This window comes from Oncorhynchus gorbuscha, linkage group LG01 (assembly GCF_021184085.1).
Source record: "Oncorhynchus gorbuscha isolate QuinsamMale2020 ecotype Even-year linkage group LG01, OgorEven_v1.0, whole genome shotgun sequence".
Classification (NCBI taxonomy): domain Eukaryota; kingdom Metazoa; phylum Chordata; class Actinopteri; order Salmoniformes; family Salmonidae; genus Oncorhynchus; species Oncorhynchus gorbuscha.
Window position 1 is genome coordinate 37,035,749 of NC_060173.1, and position 21,330 is coordinate 37,057,078.

Below are 21,330 nucleotides of genomic sequence, written 5' to 3' on the forward strand. Positions count from 1 at the left end.
AAATAAGACATGTTACAGCTTTTCCCAAAAGTGTGATACATATGCCTGTGAAAAGCTCATTGTTCACCCTGCTGAGTCTCAAAAGGTGACTTTTAAGGTTGCTGTGCTCCAGCCTCTGCCAAAACATACAGACTAAGTTGTGTATTCAACAATTCTGTGTTGACTACTCTAAATGCCTCAGGATGATACAACTGTCTGTCATTGTGGCAATTAGCCTCTGTGTTAGCTTCCATACAAATCAACACCTACATCGTTGTTAGCACTCTGACTTTTATAGATTGTTGAGGAATATAAAAAAAACAAGCTGTTTCTACGTGTTTCTAACATTGTTGTGTGGGCTTGTATTACAGGACATGTCTTGAATATCACTGAACAACGCATAGATTATTATACTGCATATATACACAACACAATACCGAGACAATAGGAATGGCTGCCTCCATCAGTGGATGCCCTCGCCCACAGCTGCCCAGAGACCCCGGCAGGGTGTTGCCCCCTCCCCCAGCCCAAAGGGATTTTCCAAGGGAGGGAAGGACCAAGCACCGCCCGACGCCCGGGAGGGCATGGAAGCGAGCACACCCACCGCTCACAACATGAAACCAAAACAGAAAACATAAATAACTTATCGCAAAACATACAGTAATCATTTCCCAACTCCTAATTGGAGGACCTCAAACCTTTATACTGTGCATGTGTGTATGTATTTAACCCAAAACTCATGAATTCCACCTTCAGACAGCCACAGATCCACCCATCTTTCCCAGTAAATCATCATTCTACTATTTCCTCTTGCAATACATCCCTCCATTCTTCCTTGGTGTCTCAATAGGGACTTGAACCTCCCCATCTGCAACATTTCTGCTGAAATTGACCCAAAAAGAAACATTTTACCCAAGAGCACATTGGTATTTCCTATTCAAAGATTGTGGTCCTTCAAATCCCCCAACAATACCGTTTGCAGGTCCAACAGCGCCCTGATACTATGACATAATAACCATTCCTGGATCTGACTCCAAAACCCAGCCACTGATAGACAGAGATGCTATATTGATTCTGTTTCTACGTGGCAAAGCCTGCACAGGGCTAACTGATCAATGCCACATACTGAGCATTCTTTTTGAAGCGAGAATTGTACATAATAGCTTAAATTGAAAAGAACGGATTGATGGGTTTTGTATATCAGTTCATAAACCCGATGCTGTGGTAACTTCAAAAATCTGTTCCCAGCTATCTTGAATTGTGTGCAGCATAGTTGTCAACCCTCTTGACCGTAAGTAAAACTGATATATTTTACGATTTATATTGGTCATTTTAAGCCATTTATCATTTTTAATTGGTGGCAGACAAACTAATTAATTCCTTTCTCTTTTAAGCAATTGCCTCTTCCATTTTTGTGGCAGTGCAGTGATGAGTTGGTTATAATTTTATATTGAGCATACATCTCCATACACATTGATTAATTACTTGAGTGACATAATTTTACAACGTCATTCATAAACATAATACTTACCTTCCTTATACATTCTCTTCAAGAAAATTGGTTTATCCTCTATCAGTACATTGGAGTATAACCACATTATTTGCTGTAATACATGTTCTGCCTCTTCTGGAGGATAAAATTGGAATTGAAACCAATTCTGTATGGCTTTGTTTAAAAAGGAGGATATTTGACACGGGATTCCATTGTCAATCCACCAGAAACGGATTGTTTTAATCTGTTAAAACAGCAAAGAGCCACCTTTAAAACATCAGATATGCCTCTCTAGGTAGACTACTGGAAAAACTGGATTTAGATACAGTTTCGGTATAATAGAGGCTTTAAGAGAGAAGTTTACAGCATACATTGATACCTTTGTTTCTAACCCGTTAATTTCTAACCCTTTGATTTTATCATTGGATCTGATTTTGATAGATAACCATTCAATGTTCATAACAAACAAGCATGGTGATAGAGGGAAACCTTGTTTTACACCTCTAGACAATTCAGAATTCTCAGAGAAATAACCATTATTTATCATTTTACATACGTTATACATGACGTTATACATGACTTTTATCCATTTTATGAGAGATTCTCCAAAATTGAAATAATCCAGGCACTTAAATAAATTCTAGCTGTACTTTATCGAAGGCTTCAAAAAAATCTGCTATAAAGATTATTCCTCGTTTCCCTGAATTCTCACAGTTTTCAATTATTTCAAAGAAATTGTCTAATGCTGTCTCCAATATATCTTACTTTAAAAAATCCTGTCTGATCGGGGAAGAATAATATCCTGTAAGACATTTTTAATTCTATGAGCTATACATTTTGCCAATATTTTTAAAATTCCAACATTGAAGTGTGAGGGGCCTCCAATTTTGGGGAGATTAGGTCTGTCCCCAGGCTCCTACTTCAGTAAGAGATAAATCAGTGCCTCTTTTTGTGTGTCAGACAGTTTACCATATGATAAAGTCTATGAATATTTAAAACATGCTAGTAGTGTATCTTTCAGTAATTCATAAAATGTTTGATATACACTATACAGTATGTACACAAAAGTATGACGACACTCCTTCAAATGAGTGGATTTGGCTTTTCAGCCAAACCCGTTGCTGACAGGTGTATAAAATTGAGCACACTGCCATGCAATCTCCATAGACAAACAGTGGAACTAGAATTGCCTTACTGAAGAGCTCAGTGACATTCAATGTGGCACTGTTATGGGATGCCTTTCCAACAAGTCAGTTTGTCAAATTTCTGCCCTGCTAGAACTGCCCCGGTGAACTGTAAGTGCTAATATTGTGAAGGGAAAACGTCTAGGAGCAACAATGGCCACAAGCTCATAGAACGGTGGCGCCAAGTGCTGACATGCGTAGCACGTAAAAATAGTTTGTCCTCGTTTCCAACACTCACTACCGACTTCCAAACTGCCTCTGGAAGCAACGTCAGCACAATAACTGTTTGTCGGGAGCTTAAATGAAAGGGGTTTCCATGGCTTAGCAGCAACACACAAGCCTAAGATCAACAATGTGCAATGCCAAGCGTCAGCTAGAGTGGGGTAAAGTAAGCTGCTACTGGACTCTGCGGGAGTGGAAATGCCTTCTCTGGAGTGATGAATCATGCTTAACCATCTGGTAGTCCAACAGAGGAATCTGGGTTTGGCAGATGTGAGGAGAACGCTACCTGCCCCAATGCATAGTGCCAACTGTAAAGTTTGGTGGAGGAGGAATAATGGTGTGTGGCTGTTTTTCACGGTTCAGGCTAGGCCCCTTAGAGTTCCACTAAAGGGAAATCTTAACTCTACAGCATACAATACATTGTGTGCTTCCAACTTTGTGGCAACAGTTTGGAGAAGTCCCTTTCCTGTTTCAGCATGACAAAGCCCCCGTGAACAAAGCGAGGTCCATACAGAAATGGTTTGTCGAGATTGGTGTGGAATAATTTGAATGGCCTGCACATAGCCCTGACCTCAACCCCATTGAACACCTTTGGGATGAATTAGAACGCAGGCCAGGCCTAATTGCCCAACATCAGTGCCCAACCTCACTAAACAAGTCCCTGCAGCAATGTTCCAACATCTAGTGGAAAGCCTTCCCAGAAGAGTGGAGGCTGTTATAGCAACAAAAAGGGGACCAAGTCCATACTAATGTTTATGATTTGGAATGAGATGTTCGATGAGAAGGTGCCCACATACTATTGGTCATGTAGTGTATGTCTATTGGAATGCGACCAAGGCCAGGGGTTTTCCCAGTCTGAAAGGAATGAATTGCCAACCGTAGTTCGTTCTCTGTCATTTGTCCTTTACAACAATAAAAAATTGTGTCGCAGATACAGGCCCGGCTCCAGGATGACATGTCTGAGATATCACGTTTCAGGTAAGACCCAGATGCAGACAGTGTCGAAGTAACAAAAGTGTATTACTAGTACAGGGGCAGGCAAAACAACAGGTCAAAGGCAGACATAGGTCAGTAATCCAGATAAGATACAAAAGGTCCAGAACGACAGGCAGTCTCAGGGTCAGGTCAGGCAGGGGTCAATAATCCACTGTGTTGTGGCAAGGTACAGAACGGCAGGCAGTCTCAGGGTCAGAGCAGGCAGGGGCCAATAATCCACTGTGTTGTGGCAAGGTACAGAACGGCAGGCAGTCTCAGGGTCAGAGCAGGCAGGGGCCAATAATCCAGTGTGTTGTGGCAAGGTACAGAACGGCAGGCAGTCTCAGGGTCAGGGCAGGCAGGGGTCAATAATCCAGTGTGTTGTGGCAAGGTACAGAACGGCAGGCAGTCTCAGGGTCAGGGCAGGCAGAATGGTCAAAACCGGGAAAAACGAGAAAACAAGAACTAGGACAGACGGGAGCAAGGGGAAAACCGCTGGTAGGTTTCACAAAATAAAATGAACTGGCAACAGACACAGAGAATACAGGTATAAATGCACTGGGGATAATGGGGAAGATGGGCAACACCTGGAGGGGTGGGGGGACAAGCACAAAGACAGGTGAAACAGATTAGGGTGTGACATGAGGGAGAATTTTAAATCCATGGGGGGACAACTAGTATTGCTTTAGATCCCTAATAAAACAGGGTAGATTGGTCGCACTACTGTTCAAATATAGAAAAATGTATCTGAAATGTAGCCATTCATGTCAACAACCGCTGTTTTGTAGAATAACACAAGAAAGATATGCAGCCATAGCAGCCATAGCTGCCGTACGCCTACACACTATTAGTGCCTACCAACACGCACAGATCAGCTCGACAGAATGAGCACCCCTATCAAAGATGCTTACAGGTTTCATAGCTTAAACTTCTATAATTACAATTATAAGCTACATTGCTCTCGAATTTGTGACACTATGCAATGAGCACAACCAAGTCGCCACTTCTCCAGGTGCGCAATATTTTCTGTGTGGGAGAGTTTCACACAAACACACATGCTATAGCAAGAGATTAGGGACAAAAAAAGTAGGCTATGAGTCGTTTTCATAGTATTGACATTCGTTTTACAGTAGCTTATCACACAACGACTGTGTAATGCAAATATATGATAACAGAATGAACTTCTTTAAGTAGGCTACACACGATATTTGTTCTACTACTGTGACATACAAAATGTACAAAAATGTAGGCCTATCTGAAAGGCAGCCATATGCACAACTGCATACAACTGAAAGCATGTGATGTTGAAGAGAAGGCCCATGAAGACTGGTAGCCCGTGATGCGCTCGTTAAAACAACACACACCGTAACCATTGATTCAGGACCATGGACAGAAGGCTACCGCCAGTCAGCATGATGAAAGGATAACTTTAGATGCTCTGCGGATTTCAGCACCAACAATGTGGACCGCCAGGACAAGGCTCACCTCAAAGCACAACCAACTAGGCTACATTGGTCATTGTCCCTATACCCATCAAATAACACCAAGCTGTATATCTATCAATTAGACTGGCAAAAGCAAGTAATGACATCAAGAATCATAGATAAATCTAAAAGATGCATTGCAGTAAAACGCAAAGGCCTAAACTATACATTTACATCCAAAAATGAGCCAAACAACCAGTAGGTTTTCCGATACATGAGGAATTCTGGTACGGCGGCCAGGGCCATAAAGGTTGTAGCTTACCATTTAGAAGAATTGCAGCCTCATTCATGTTGTGTTGAACCTGGTGAAAAGTTTCTGATTCCATTATCCTTCCTGGAAAAACGTACTTGTCAGGTCCCTCTCATATGCCAGCGACCAAGTTGGGTTTTTCACTGATGTAACATGCTCTATGTTCAGGGTCTCTGTTCACGGAATACGTTCTTCAGTGTGGAGAACACATTTTATCACATTGTTGTTTATGCCCCAAAATCTTTTCTTGTGTTTCAGTGCCAACAGTTGGCATTGCTGATAAAGACCCGCAGTGTGGAGTCCATTTGAACGCTGAGTGGAGTCCATTTGTTGTTGCTGGCTGTGGTTGCGATTTCACTTTGCAAAAATGTGTGAGCCACAATAAAAACTATGCTTCAGTTTTCATTAGATTGAACAGTTCCTCAGATGCTAGTGGCTGGAGTAACGGAAGTGCAGGTGCGTGATGTGATGTTAACCTTGTGTTGTTGGTGCTAGGCCGTGGCTTTTCTCGATCTTGTTGGTCAGCAGGCGGCGTGGAGGATGGGTGGGTATTACATTTACTGCTAGGCTCCTCAACCTCAGTGGTTGGGCCTGCAGGCTGGTCGGTGAGCTTGAATTCGCCCTCGACATGGTGGTTTTTGCCCAGCCAGCCATTTTCGCATATCCATGCTGATCAAAGCTTAGCCACCTTGTTATAATTATTCAGCACGCTGCTCCCAAAACGTAACGAACCTAGTAGCTACTGCAAAAGTGAACAACTTTTTCCCCTCTCAATTAGATCCCAACCAACTGGGATCCAATGAGCTTCCTAAAAAAGGTAATGAAGGTCATACCTTATGACAATGCATGGCTAAGTGACAAATCAGAATGCATTTTGGGATTTGAACTACTAAATATTACATTATTACATAAAACAAAAATATAAAAGCAGCGTTCAACAATTTCAAAGATTTTACTGAGTTATATTTCATATAAGGAAATCAATCCATTTAAATAAATTCATTGGGCCCTAATCTATAGATTTCATGACTATGAATACAGATATGCATCTGTTGGTCACAGGGGCGTGAATCAGAAAACCAATCAGTATCTGGTGCCCCCTTGCAGCACGACATCTCTTCGCATAGAGTGTATCAGGCTGTTGATTGAGGCCGGTGGAATGTTGTCCCACTCCTCTTCAATGGCTGTGCGAAGTTGCTGGATATCGGCGGGAACTAGAACACACTGTCTTACACATTGATCCAGAGAATCCCAAACATGTGACAAGTCTGGTGAGTATGCAGGCCATGGAAGAACATTTTCCGTTTCCAGGAATTGTGTGCAGATTCTTGTAACATGGGGCTGTGCATTATCACTCTGAAACATGAGGTGATGGCGGCGTATGAATGCATAACAATGGGCCTTAGGAGCATGTCACAGTATCTCTGTGCATTCTAATTGCCATTGATAAAAAGCAATTGTAATCGTTGTCCATAGGTTATGACTGCCCATACTATAACTCCACCATCACCATGGGGCACTCTGTTCACAATATTGACATCAGCAAACAGACGCCATGCACACATGACGCCATGCACACTGTCTGCCATCTGCCAGGTACAGCTTCATCCGTGAAAAGCACACTTTTCCAGTGTGCCAGTGGCCTTCGAAGGTGAGCATTTGCCCACTGAAGTTGCAGTCAGGTCAACTGCAGTCAGGTCAAGACCCTAGTGAGGATGACGAGCAAGCAGATGAGCTTCCTTGAGACGGTTTCTGACAGTTTGCGCAGAAATTCTTTGGTTGTGCAAACCCACAGTTTCATCAGCTGTCCGACAATCCTGCAGGTGAAGAAACCTGATGTGGAGGTCCTGGGCTGGTGTGGTTACACGTGGTCTGTGGTTGTGAGGCCAGTTGGGCATACTGCCAAAACGACATTGGAGGTGGCTTATGGTAGAGAAATTAACATTCAATTATCTGGCAACTGCTCTGGTGAACATTCCTGCAGTCAGCATGCCAATTGCACGCTCCCTCAAAACATCTGTGGCATTGTGTTGTGTGACGAAACTGCAAATTTTAGATGGGCTTTTTATTGTCCCCAGCACAAGGTGGGTGGATTATCTTGTCAAAGAAGAAATGCTCACTAATGTCCAGAATTTGAGAGAAATAGGCTTTTAGTGCTTATGGAAAATGTCTAGGATCTTTTATTTCAGCTCATGGAACATGGTAGGTAGCCTAGTGGTTAGAGCGTTGGACTAGTAACCGGAAGGTTGCAAGTTCAAACCCCTGAGCTGACATGGTACAAATCTGTCATTCTGCCCCTGAACAGGCAGTTAACCCACTGTTCCTAGGCCATCATTGAAAATAGGAATTTGTTCTTAACTGACTTGCCTAGTTAAATAAAGGTAAAAAATACATATGCTGAGTTCTTATTTTTGTTCAGTGTACATTCCCCCTCCCACATCCCTCTTCAGATTATGTGCATACCCTGCATATCACCTCTGTCCCGGTCTGCACAACTGGCAGGCCCAACCTGGTCTCATAGCATTTCGTATTTTTCTGTTTGTAAATTCATGACACTGCATTTCGTATGGTATCTATTAATTTGTGTGTCCATCACCCATTTCGTATGATATGTTACGAATTAAAATTCATATTATATGTTATGAATTTGCAAAATGTAGACTATGATACAAATGTCCAAATGTCCAAAATGTACATTTTGTTCAGAATTTGCACAATGATATGATATGTTATGAACGTTAGCTAGCTAGCTAGTATTAGCTAGGTTAGAGGTTAGGGGTTAGGGTTAAGGTTGGGGTTAAGTTTATGAGTTAGGTTAAAGGGTTAAGTTTAGGGGAAGGGTTAGCTAAAAGGGTTAAGGTTAAGGTTACGCCCATCTATCCACCCAGGCCAACCAACCTAATTTAGTTTTTTAACGATCTGTCTTATGTAACGATACCAAACCTAACATATCATACTAATTTGAGTTTAGCAGAATTAGTCTATGAGACCAGGCTGGCAACCCATCAGCGCTACATTGGTTAAAACTGGGCAGTGTAACTCATATACCTTTGGTTATGTTTACGTGGAAACAAAACTGGGAGTTTCAAGTTCCTTGGTGTCCACATCACCAATAAACTATCATGGTCCAAACACACCAAGACAGTCGTGAACAGGGCACTACGACACCTTTTCCCCTCAGGAGACTGACAAGATTTGGTATGGGTCCCCAGATCCTCAAAAGGTTCTTCAGCTGCACCATCGAGAGCGTCCTGACCGCTTGCATCACTGCCTGACATGGCAACTGCTCGGCATCCGACCGTAAGGCACCACAGAGTGTAGTGCGTATTGCCCAGTACATCACTGGGGCCAAGCTTCCTGCCATCCAGGACCTATAAACTTGGCGATATCAGAGGAAGGCCCAAAAAGGCCCCTCCCCCTTGATTTTACACTGCTGCTACTCACTGTTTATTATCTACTTTACCCCTACCTACATCCAATCAAATCAAATTTGATTGGTCACATACACATGATTAGCAGATGTTATTGCGAGTGTAACGAAATGCTTGTGCTTCTAGTTCCGACAATGCAGCAGTATCTAACATGTAATTGAACAATTCCACGACAACTACCTAATACACAGAAATCTAAGTAAAGGAATGGAAAAAGGATATATACATATAAATATATGGATGAGCAATGATAGAGCGGCATAGGCAAGATGCAATATATGTAATAAAATACAGTATATACATATGAGATGAGTAATGCTAGATATGTAAACATTATTAAAGTGGCATTATTAAAGTGACTAGTGATCCATTTATTAAAGTGGCCAATGATTTCAAGTCTGTATGTAGGCAGCAGCCTCTCTGTGTTAGTGATGGTCTAAACAGTGAACAGTCTGATGGCCTGTTTTTTAGTCTCTCGGTCCCAGCTTTGATGCACCTGTACTGACCTGGCCTTCTTGATGGTATCTGGGTGAACAGGCAGTGGCTCGGGTGGTTATTGTCCTTGATTATCTTTTTTGCCTTCCTGTGACATCGGGTGCTGTAGGTGTCCTGGAGGTCAGGTAGTTTGCCCCCGGTGATGCGTTGTGCAGACCGCACCACCCTCTGGAGAGCCTTGTGGTTGTGGGCGGTGCAGTTGCAGGCTGTGATACAGTCTGTAAAATAATCTGTAAAGTTTTGTGACGGTTTTAGGTGACAAGCCAAATTTCTTCAGCCTCCTGAGGTTGAAGAGGCACCGTTGCACCTTCTTCACCACACTGTCTGTGTGGGTGGACCATTTCAGTTTGTCTATGATGTGTATTTAATTTCATCTTTATTTAACTAGGCAAGTCAGTTAAGAACAAATTCTTATTTTCAATGACAGCCTAGGAACAGTGGGTTAACTGCCTGTTCAGGGGTAGAACAACAGATTTTGTACCTTGTTAGGTCAGGGATTTGAACTTGCAACCTTCCGGTTACTAGTCCAAAGCTCTGACCACTAGGCTACCCTGCTGTATGCCAAAGAATATCAAACTTTCCACCTTCTCCACTGCTGTCCCATTGGGAGGGGTGCTCCTTCTTTTGTTTCCTGAAGTCCACGATCATCTCCTTTGTTTTGTTGACGTTGAGTGAGAGGATGTTTTGCTGCCCTCACCTCCTCCATGTAGGCTGTCTCGTCGTTGTTGATAATCAAGCCTGCTACTGTTGTGTCATCTGCAAACTTGATGATTGAGTTAGAGGCGTGCATGGCCACGTAGTCATGGGTGAACAGGGAGTACAGGAGGGGGTTAAGCACGCACCCTTTTGGGGCCCCAGTGTTGAGGATCAGCAAAGTGGTGATGTTGTTTCCTACCTTCACCACCTGGGGGCGGACCGTCAGGAAGTCCAGGACCCAATTACATAGGGCGGGGTTAGGACCCAGGGCCTCCGGCTTAACGATGAGCTTGGAGGGTACTATGGTGTTGAATGCTGAGCTGTAGACATTATTTTTGGTATTCCTCTTGTCCAGATGGGATAGGGCAGTGTTGAGTGTTAAGGCGATTGCATTGTCTGTGTATCTATTGGAGCGGAAAGCAAATTGAAGTGGGTCTAGGGTGACAGCTAAAGTAGAGGTGATATGATCCTTGATTAGCCTCTCAAAACACTTCATGATGACAGAAGTGAGTGCTACGGGGCGATAGTCATTTAGTTTAGTTACCTTTGCCTTCTTGGACGTGGCTGGAGATGCCATCTGCGCTGGCAGCCTTGCGAGCGCAAACAACATTTACATGACCTCGACTAACCTGTACCCCAGCTCTTTGACTCGGTACCGGTACCCCCTGTATATAGCCTCGGTACTGTTATTTTATTGTGTTACTTTTATTAAATGTTTTATTTTAATTTATTTAGTCTCTACTTCTTGAACTGCATTGTTGGTTAAGGGCTTGTAAGTAAGCATTTCACGGTAAGGTCTACATCTACTGTATTTGGCATTTCGTACAGTAGATGTAAATGTAAAGTCTCAAGTCTCCTCAAGTCACTCTGGAGACTGGTCGACAGTCTGCCACACAGCCCCCTACCATCCACTACACTCCAGACTCCCAATAAATGTATCATGCATCCATTTACGATGGGGGGGAAACAAAAGAGAGAGTGAAAAAAGGTAACAAGCATCTTTCCAGGAAAGGCCTAACGGATTGTGAGCTCTGAAAAACAAGGCTAATTTAAAGGTTGTTTGAAGAGCGTCAGGCTGTGTTTACTCAGGAGGGGGGGGGGCTGTGAGCGAGTGCAGGGGGAGAGTCTGGGGTAGCTCGGCACTGAGGTGGCGTTTAGAATCTCTCCTCGGTGCTCTTCATCAATTTCCCCTGTCCTCCGAGAGCCTCTTCTAACCCACATGGCAGCCAATGGCAAAGGGAGTGCCTTTACTCCATTATTGATACCACTGCATCACATGACCCCCACTTTTCTCAACCAACACAGTAGAGAAGCCACAAAGGTCAGAGGACCATGGGCAGACATTTAGCCTCTCACTCACAGTCACAAAGTAGGTGACATAACTCCCTCTGAGATCACTAGGACTGTTTATGGTTTCAATACACAGCAGGCCATATAAGGATCTGACGGAAACTTCATGGCATTAATTTTACTTCAAAAAATGTTTTACATAACTAATTATGGCTGACAAAAGTAGTGTAATTAGTTAACTCAAGCTCAAAATAACAGGAACTGTAAAAAGTACAGTTGCTTTTTGTGTCCAGTAACTTCATCAAAGTGCACTGACTGTTTATTGATGTACAAGCACATTTGTGAGTTTTCTCATAAGAGCCTCTATCTAAGCACAGGGGAAAGTCTTCTTATCTTGGCAACAGTGCCTGTAGCCATGCAGCTTGTGAGACATCGGAGATCTAACATCTCAGATGCTGTTAAATAAACTGAGTAAGGACAAAAACCCTATAAGCTGCAAAAAGCTGGAGGCAAAGATTGTTAGTTTTCACCTGAATATCCATTTGCACAACTCTGGCTAAACAAATAGGTGAAATGAGGTCGCCTCATGGTGTGTTGACGCTGGACCTCTCAATGGCATTAGCACAATAAACCATGAATTTCTGCTCCCTGAGTGAGCGAAATAGCATCTCTCACATTTTCCATTGGTTAACACCAGGATGACAGAGGGCAGTGGTTTTAGCATGAACAGGAGGGTGTTCCAGGGACACAGGGCTACTAGACCTCCTCTTTACCTGGAGCACTGCCCTCTGCTACACCGTTCAGGGGAAGCCTCACCAAGCAGACAAACACCTGAGCACACTCCTGGAGCAGCCTGCTGTATGTTTACGAAACAGACTGTGTCTGAGCAAAGCTAAGCCTGGATGTGCTACATAGCCTTCGCTCGCTGACAAAACTCTCCAACACATGTATCTCCCTGTCACAATGCTGCTAAAACTGCAATTACAAAGGAATTTACACACTGTCAGCAAACAAAACATGGTTATTGGTTTACTGTGCCATTGTCTAAAACAAAAGGCAAACAATATCACCTCCAAAGCTTTCCAGAATCATAGATTTTGACACCAAAAAGGAGTGTGAGTGGAGGCTTTAGCTCTGAAACAATGGGATATTTGTTCTCGGCATACGCCTACATTTAGGCCAAGGTTTGCGAGGATAAAACAGCAGTCTAAGCCATTCTAAGACTTTCCATAGTATAGAACAATTCAAATGTGAATGTGAAGCTATTTTAAAACCCAAATGCAGGCATGGAATGAACTTCTGCTGGATGGAAACACAGCTTATCTTATCATAACTGTATCATGCTACTGCCATGGACAGTCTCGCTCTGATTCAAAGCTAGGGGCGCCTGGCTTAAGTGTTTGGCTTTGTTTCTTCTTCTTAACTGCTGCATTACTTGCACAAACGATTTGATTAAAGTACTGGGACACATTACTCACTCTGCGTGTGAAAAGCGGTCTTTATCTGAAGTGCAGCAGCTGTGAAGCTATTAGCATATGTGCTGTGAGTCAGAATAAGACACCTTTGTTGAAGTGTTAAACCACTTATGCAATTTTACAGCCAAGAATGTGCTCCAGCTTTTTCCCAAAATTTGGTTTCAGTTCATTATAAATAATCATAAGATGGAGATAAATTCGGAGAAAGTTGGAAATCTTTCCTCCTCTCTGGCAGACAGCATTGTGTTGTTTAACTTCAACGTTGTTTTACCTCAAAGTTAGGAATAGATGTGGCTCCTCGGATGAGTTTTTCCCTGGTAGTGAACTGCATTTCAAAGCCTTGGCTATCCTAGCAAAATGACGGCATAGTATCATGTAACAGTACAAACACATAGACTAAGCACTGAACACATACAACTTTAGATCATATGTTAAATGATATGTTAAACTATCGCCTTTTTTGGAAGGGTGTCTCTAATGTTTCCACGGTACTACTCCAAGTTATGTATCATATTCAAAGAGCACATTTGAAGTTTTGTGATTGGAAACACCTTAGAGAACGTGGGTTGAACAATGCAGGGGATCATATGGCCGAGGGATGAATGTTTGTTGGTAAACTAAGACAGGAAGTGGGGACATCTGTATGACTGAAAGTGAGGTGTTAGTTTGTGGCTCAGACAAATAACTGTGACTTCACTAGCAAACATGAGTATGATATCGAAAAGGATTAGACAAATTCCTGAAATATGTCAATTAGTTTGTCATGCTCCTTTCCAGTTGTATAAAAGTGTGTATAAAAGGTTATGCTTGTGACAATTCAAAAAGAAAACATGTACAGCCTGAATGCCATGCTGGAATCCTGAAACAATTAGAGATATCTGAGGGTAAATCAAAAACAAATTACTGTCCTTGATGAGATATAAATGGGTTCAAAGCTGTAAATGATGCATTGCAATTGTATTAATTACAAAATACAACTAACTCAATAAAGATAATGTTATTGTGAAACCTGTCTCCGTTACGTGACTCAAATAAGGTCCTGTGGCTTGGCAGCTTGGTGTCTGTGTGACAGAGAGGACAGTGCACCACACCAGGTGGGGGGTGGAAAGGTGGGTGCTGAGAAGCAGACAGAGCGGTTTGTCAACATGAAAACAGCTCATGATCACAAACACAGAGGCGCTGCCTTGTACCTACAGTGCAGCCCAGGGGAAATCACCTGTAGTCCCTGTTCACCTCTCTATTTTTCACAGAGGTATCGCACAGGTTGGTCTATGACACTAATAATATCTTATTGAGTCACTCATTTAGCTATGTTTCCAAAAACTGAGTGCTAAACTATAATCACACTGCCTAAAAATGCTACATAGTAAAATACTGTCTGTGTGCTATTGCCTCCTTTAACCACATGCTAGGGGGGGGGTTGATTTAATTTGTAGCTGCGGGACATGCAAGTGAAGTCAACAAGGTTGACATGAGCCCCTTGAACTGTGAACAGGATGGGGAGATTGTCATGACAATGTCTAAATGTGAGGATGCAATTACATGCAGAAAAACACTAGGAAGGTTGGACAACTCTTCATATAAGCCTAATTGATCATTGACATACATGAAAATATAAACGTTTTCAAATCAAAATCAAACAGCAGCTCCCCTTTAGAATGCCCTATGATGCCTGGAAAGATGCCGAGAAGCCGGGTGTCACAGAGAGTCCAGCATTTTCACACAAGACATTTTTACAAATATAGCCAGGAGCCCAAACCCACTGCAGACTCACTATAACAGCACTCACTGTGGAGGTTTCTTACATAAGCTACTAACAGTGGGATTTAAAGGTAAAGGGGAGAGAGTGTTTGGCTGGGGGAAGAAATTCAGAGCACACACAGATGTAGGAGAAGTCTGTGCCGTGGCTTCACTCCTCTGTCACTGTGTGCCTGCTGTGAAAACAACACCCCCCTTTTCTCCCCCTCGCTCTCTCCCCTGGACGCCAGCCTGACATACCAGACCTTGTTCGTTAGCGCATATTTTTATCCGCCGTTACTAAATTAGGAAGCCAGAGAGAGCAAACGGAGGGTGTCTGCCAAGGCAGAAGAAGAAGGGTCTGCTCAGGCCTGGGTTTGCTGAGGGCCCGTGCCAGCCCTGCCAGGTTCATTAAGAGCCACTTGGGTTTCAGAAATAGAAGCCCAACAGGGACCCGAGCCAAACAAGACCCAGGACAGCCCGGCCAAAAACTCACGGGACAAACAAACAAATAAACTGCTATCTTATGCACTGCCAGAGTCAACCGGCAGCAGCCACCCTAAGGAGCTATTATAAGTTATCTTGGGCAGTTCTGCAAACAAGGTGAGCACTGCCGCAGGTTTAAAACTGGTGACAGCACACACACACTGCCAACCTGATAGAGAATAAATTAACCTACAAACTCTCTCTAGAGACCAATTTCTTAAAGCAGCCACAGAGACATCAATTCGTGTTAGTTTAGCATGGTTTTAAGACAGATGTTTAGATGGATATTTATAAAAAAGTACATCAATTCTTGTTAGTTCGGCATGGTATTAAGACAGGGATGTTTAGATTGATATTTATAAAAGTACATTTACATTTTCTCATTTCTCATGCAGTTGGCATCATGTCTGCTCTTTAAGAGCTGATTAGGACATGGATAAAATGCCACCCTAGAGATCAGAGTTGAAACAGAATATCAACAGGGGGTTGGCTGACCTATCTAACCTGCAGGACATTCTCAGATGGAACTTGATACAGTTTACATTTGGGGGACTTGTCCAGTACAGAGATTTCATGAACATCCAGGCGTATTTGTGAAATCTGTCTTGTCTTCTTTAGTAACCTTTAATCATATTTTTAATAACTTCTAGAAATAAAAAGTATTCTTAAAGTTTTGACTCAACCCCCAAGGTAAAATAAAAGTTACCATATCAGTGTCTAAAGTCAGTATATTGCCAGCAGCACAAATGTCTCCCTTCAAAACGTGTCAATGTATCACCAACACACACCATATTCAAGGCCACAGAGCGTGAAAGGGGTGGATGTCTGGTACTTTACTGACATCTATTGGATCATTAGAAAACTTTACTTATCCAGCTCTGCAATAGAGTCTATGGTCCAGCAGCCCCATCATCAGGGAAAGAATAAAGCAGGAAGGGGAAGGTCAGTTGTACAACTGAATGCATTCAACAGAAATGTGTCTGCCCCATTTCACCCAACCCATCTGAATCAGAGACGTGCGGGTGGCTGCCATAATCAATATCCACTTCTTCGGCTCCCGGGGAAAAGTGGGTTAACTTCCTTTGCTTAGGGGCAGAACGACAGATTACTGGCCCAACGCTCTAACCACTAGATTATAGCATGCTGCGTGTATATATAATTACAGGCATGGCAATTGAGATCATGGTCACATCTGTCTTGATACAGTTTAATCAACTCCAAATAAATGTAATAAAGGAGGCTGTTGTGACTAAAACACATGTTATCGGAATGAAACTTTATAGCACTTATCAGGAGTCACTTGTATGACAGAGTTTGAAATCCCAGCTCTAGTTGTGTTAAATCCTAATTAATAGGTCTACTCAAAATACTGATATTTTGGCACTATTTTGTGTATATTGTTATTTATTTTAATTTAAAATGTATTTATCTAGGCAAGTCAGTTAAGAACAAATTCTTATTTACAATGATGGCCTAGACAGGCCAAACTCAGACGACGCTGGGCCGATTGTGTGCCGTCCTATGGGACTCCCAATCACGGCCGGTTGTGATACAGCCTGGATTATTTACTGCTAGTTAACCTAATAAAGTGAACACGTTATTTAATGCAGTCTAAGTATATTACCTTATTGACATCTTCAGCAAAAGAAGGGATTTGGCATAGCCCATTGAAAAGGGACAAATACACAGACCCAAAGAAACTAGGTAATGATGATGGATAGGGATTCCTCTAACTGGATTTCCACTTGGCTGGAGAAAGCTTTTATTAAATGTCTCCATTGGAAAATGATTACACCGTCCCATGTGGGACCGCACCAAGGTGGTCTGTATATCCTCACACTCCAGGACAGTTGACTATAAACCAATAAACCCATAAAGATCACCCATATTAGAAACGAATGGAGTAGTAATAGGAGCAATTTCCTCCTTCCCTAGTGCCCTTTAAAGATCCTCGCCAAAATAAGGAATTTTATGAGCTGTTGAATCAAACAATAAGAAAGCATATTATTTATTGCTGCAATTATGACAATATGCCTATTGTAAAGTCAGTTCTCAAGAAAACTAGAAATGCTACTTTTTTCATAAAGGATTTAACCACAGGTGGCTGGTGCGGGGAGCTTTAGGAGGACAAGCTCATTGTAATGGCTGGAATGGAGTCAAACACGTTGTTTCCATGTGTTTGGAACCACTCCATTAATTCCATTCCAGCCATTACAATGAGCATTTCCTCTTATAGCTCCTCCTACTAGCCTGCTCTGGATTTAACAATAAGTAGACACATCCTATATAGCTGTATTACGCCACCTTTTGTATCATGAGGTGAGGTCCTTAGAGCAAGCACCAAAAATCACATGTTCTTGACATTAAGGATTGGAACATGGGAAAGATGCAACAACATAGCACATCAAACAGTCATATTTGTCTTCAGCTCCAGGTACTTTGTCTTTGCATTGCCTACTTACATTAGGTGTAACTTAAGTGTTAAAGGGCTGTGTGTTGCAGTAAGAGTGGTTTTGACAAACTGATGGCAATGTATTCCATTCTGGAAATTTGTTTCGGATCACTCTTAGTCTGGAACCTCCCCCTCTTGGGATCTTTGGGACTAACAAGCTCCTCTACCAAGACAAGGTGGCAACACACAGAGAATATTTATTTATTTATTTGTCATTAAATGGACTGTGCCTGCCTCAGATTGCACTGTAAATCAAAGGTGGGGTTTTATCGCTCATTGGCTAACCAGCATTCATGTCTATACTTTGGCAGATTTTTTTGGTTAACGCCATATCTTCAGAGTCCTGGGGCCTGAAACCCATACCGTTAGTCTTTCTGAAACTCAATATTTTGTGATTGTTTGTGGTATTTTGTCCCTCTTTGTCAGACAATTGGCATAGGCTACAGGCCATATTTCACATTTGGTACATGGGCGACATATCATAATCGACACAGGGACACATTTCACAATCGGCACACTGTCCACACTTGGAAGCTCCAACAAGAGGCAAAACAATAATACAAATTATTAGAAAACGCCATTTCCTTTGAATGCGTTCCTTCAGAATGTGTTTTTATATTTTAGTTTTAAATTCTGAATGTTCTGTGGCATTTCAGTTTAGAATGTTGAAGCCTGCATCCCACCATTGACATGAATGGGGATACAATAACCTTCACAGTTTATTGTATGAATGATAGCAAAACTTTAAAAAGTACAGTACAGCACAAACGTTTTAGGCAGGTGTGAAAAAATGCTATAAAGTAAGAATGATTTCAAAAATAGACATGTTAATAGATTATATTTATAAATTAACTAATTGCAAAGTGAGTGATCAGAAGAAAAATCTAATCCATATTTGGTGTAGGTACACTTGCACGAAGTCTGGGATTTTGTAGGCATATAGTCAGGTGTATGATTAAACATTATGCCAAACAGGTGCTAATGATCATCAATTCAATATCTAGGTTGAAACACAATCATTAACTGAAACAGCTGTACCTGTCCTCCAGGACACCTACACCACCCGATGTCACAGGAAGGCCAAAAAGATCATCAAGGACAACAACCACCTGAGCCACAGCCTGTTCACCCTGCTATCATCCAGAAGGCGAGGTCAGTACAGGTGCATCAAAGCTGGGACCAAGAGACTGAAAAACAGCTTCTATCTCAAGGCCATCAGACTGTTAAACAGCCATCACTAACATTGAGTGGCTGCTGCCAACATACTGACTCATATCTCTAGCCACTTTAATAATTAAAAATTGGATGTAGTAAATGTATTACTAGCCACTTTATATCATGCGTACATACCCTACATTACTCATCTCATATTTATATACGGTACCCTATACCATCTACTGCATCTTGCCTATCGCTCATCCATATATATGTACATAATCTTATTAATTCCTTACACTTGTGTGTATAAGGTAGTTGTTGTGAAATTGTTATATTACTTGTTAGATATTACTGCATTAGCATTTCGCTACACTCGTGTAACAAGATAGTATATAGCTCCCGTCTCTCTCGTCGTCCCTATCTGGGCTCGAAACAAGAACCCTCCGGACACATCGACAACAGCCACCCTCGAAGCATGTTACCCATCGCTCCACAAAAGCCGCGGCCCTCACAGAGCAAGGGGAACAACTACTTCAAGGTCTCAAAGCGAGTGACGTATCCGATTGAAACGCCGTTAGCGCACATCCTGCTAACTAGCTAGCCATTTCACATCGGTTACACTCGGATTAACATCTGCTAACCATGTGTGTGGGACAAATAAAATTAGATTTGATTTAGGGGTGGGAACAGTAAGTGTTTGTTGTCATTCAACTGAGAGACGACTAGCAAAGATTTGAATAACTAGACCAAGATAGCCCACAGCCTGTCGTTTCCAATGGGAACAAATTAGTCATAGTGAGCAGAACAAGCAAAGGAGGGGGCAGAGCCAAGCACGAGCTAGTGAGATCCTATTAGCCCGTTCGAGCAAATGTCTGCATATTTCCTTTAGGGAACGCCTACTTTGAAGTGCGCGTGTGCAAAAGCTCAATTCCCCTTTTCTCTCCTAAACAACTTTGGCAAAGGTTAAAGTTTACGAAACGTAATCCACTCTGTTCATAACATATTCTAGTTTTGGGAACAGAAAACTATATTGAGATCAAATGCTTCATCGATGAGAAAATGTGCAGAATGTCGTCCAACATCCATCTCTTCCAATTTCTCCCACTGGGCTACCACTTTTTGGTAGTGAGTGGAAACGCCAAGCGGATGTTTCACATTTATACATCCGGTGAAATATCTGTCTCATTGTTCCACCTGTGCGACTAGTTTACATGCACATTTTTTTATTTGATAAATACTGCACCAAACATCTTAGCTAAATGTAAAATTGCACTACTCGGCAAAAACGTCAACATTTATTTATTTTAGATGAATTCTGACTATTTTGAGGAAGTGTTTCTGGCCATGTTGTTGCTAAGGTGTCTCAAGAGGGGAAAACAACAATAATTATTGCTTATTTGATCAAATTTTTCAAGCGAAGGTCCCTTCGCCTAGCTGAGTTATGCTAGGAGCAAACTATTTTTATTTGATTTATTTCACCTTTATTTAACCAGGTAGGCTAGTTGAGAACAAGTTCTCATTTGCAACTGCGACCTGGCCAAGATAAAGCGTAGCAATTCGACACATACAACAACACAGAGTTACACATGGAATAAAGAAAATATACAGTCAATAATACAGTAGAACAAAATAAAACAAAAAGTATATATACAGTGAGTGCAAATGAGGTAAGTTAATGAAATAAATAGGCCATGGTGGCGAAGTAATTACAATATAGCAATTAAACACTGGAATGGTAGATCGGCAGAAGATGAATGTGCAGGTAGAGATACTGGGGTGCAAAGGAGCAAAATACATAAATACCAGTATGGGGATGAGGTAGGGTGATGGTATGTCGGGACAGAATGTTGTGTCTAGATGGAGTAAAGCTCTATATACAGTTATCACGTCGGGGACAACAGTTGTTGACAACCATAGCGTTTTAGCTTTATTTTGTATTTAATTAACTAGGCAAGTCAGTGAAGAACAAAGTTTTATTTACAAGTACGGCCTACCTCGGCAAAACCCTCCCCTATCCCGGACGAGGCTGGGTCAATTGTGCGCCGCCCTATGGGACTCCCGATCGGTTGTGATACAGTCGGGGATCGAGTCAGGGTCTGTAGTGACTCTGAGTTTCAGTGCCTTAGACCGCTGCGTCACTCGAAAGCCCCAGTCCCGACAAACCATCACTGTCACCACCGGTAACAAAATACACAAAATAAGGGAAGGCCAATCATTTAGTAAAAATTCAGCAATAGCCTAAAAAGCTAGCGTACAATAATCAACACGGCATGTTCCCCATCATTTATTTTCAGCTACATCCTGCCACCTTATCAGCTGTTGTCAGACACACCCGGGTCTGAGAAGTAGGCCTTATTTCACATATTCATATTTTTATTAATTCGAGCTAAAAAACTAAGCCTGATTTAACATCAAACAATTTGTCTGCACAAATATTTGCACGTGCATAAAGTTGGTCTGGTGCTGTAGAACATTGTCGGTCACGTGACATTTTATCAGGAAGTTACATTTAGCGCTTTTTGAT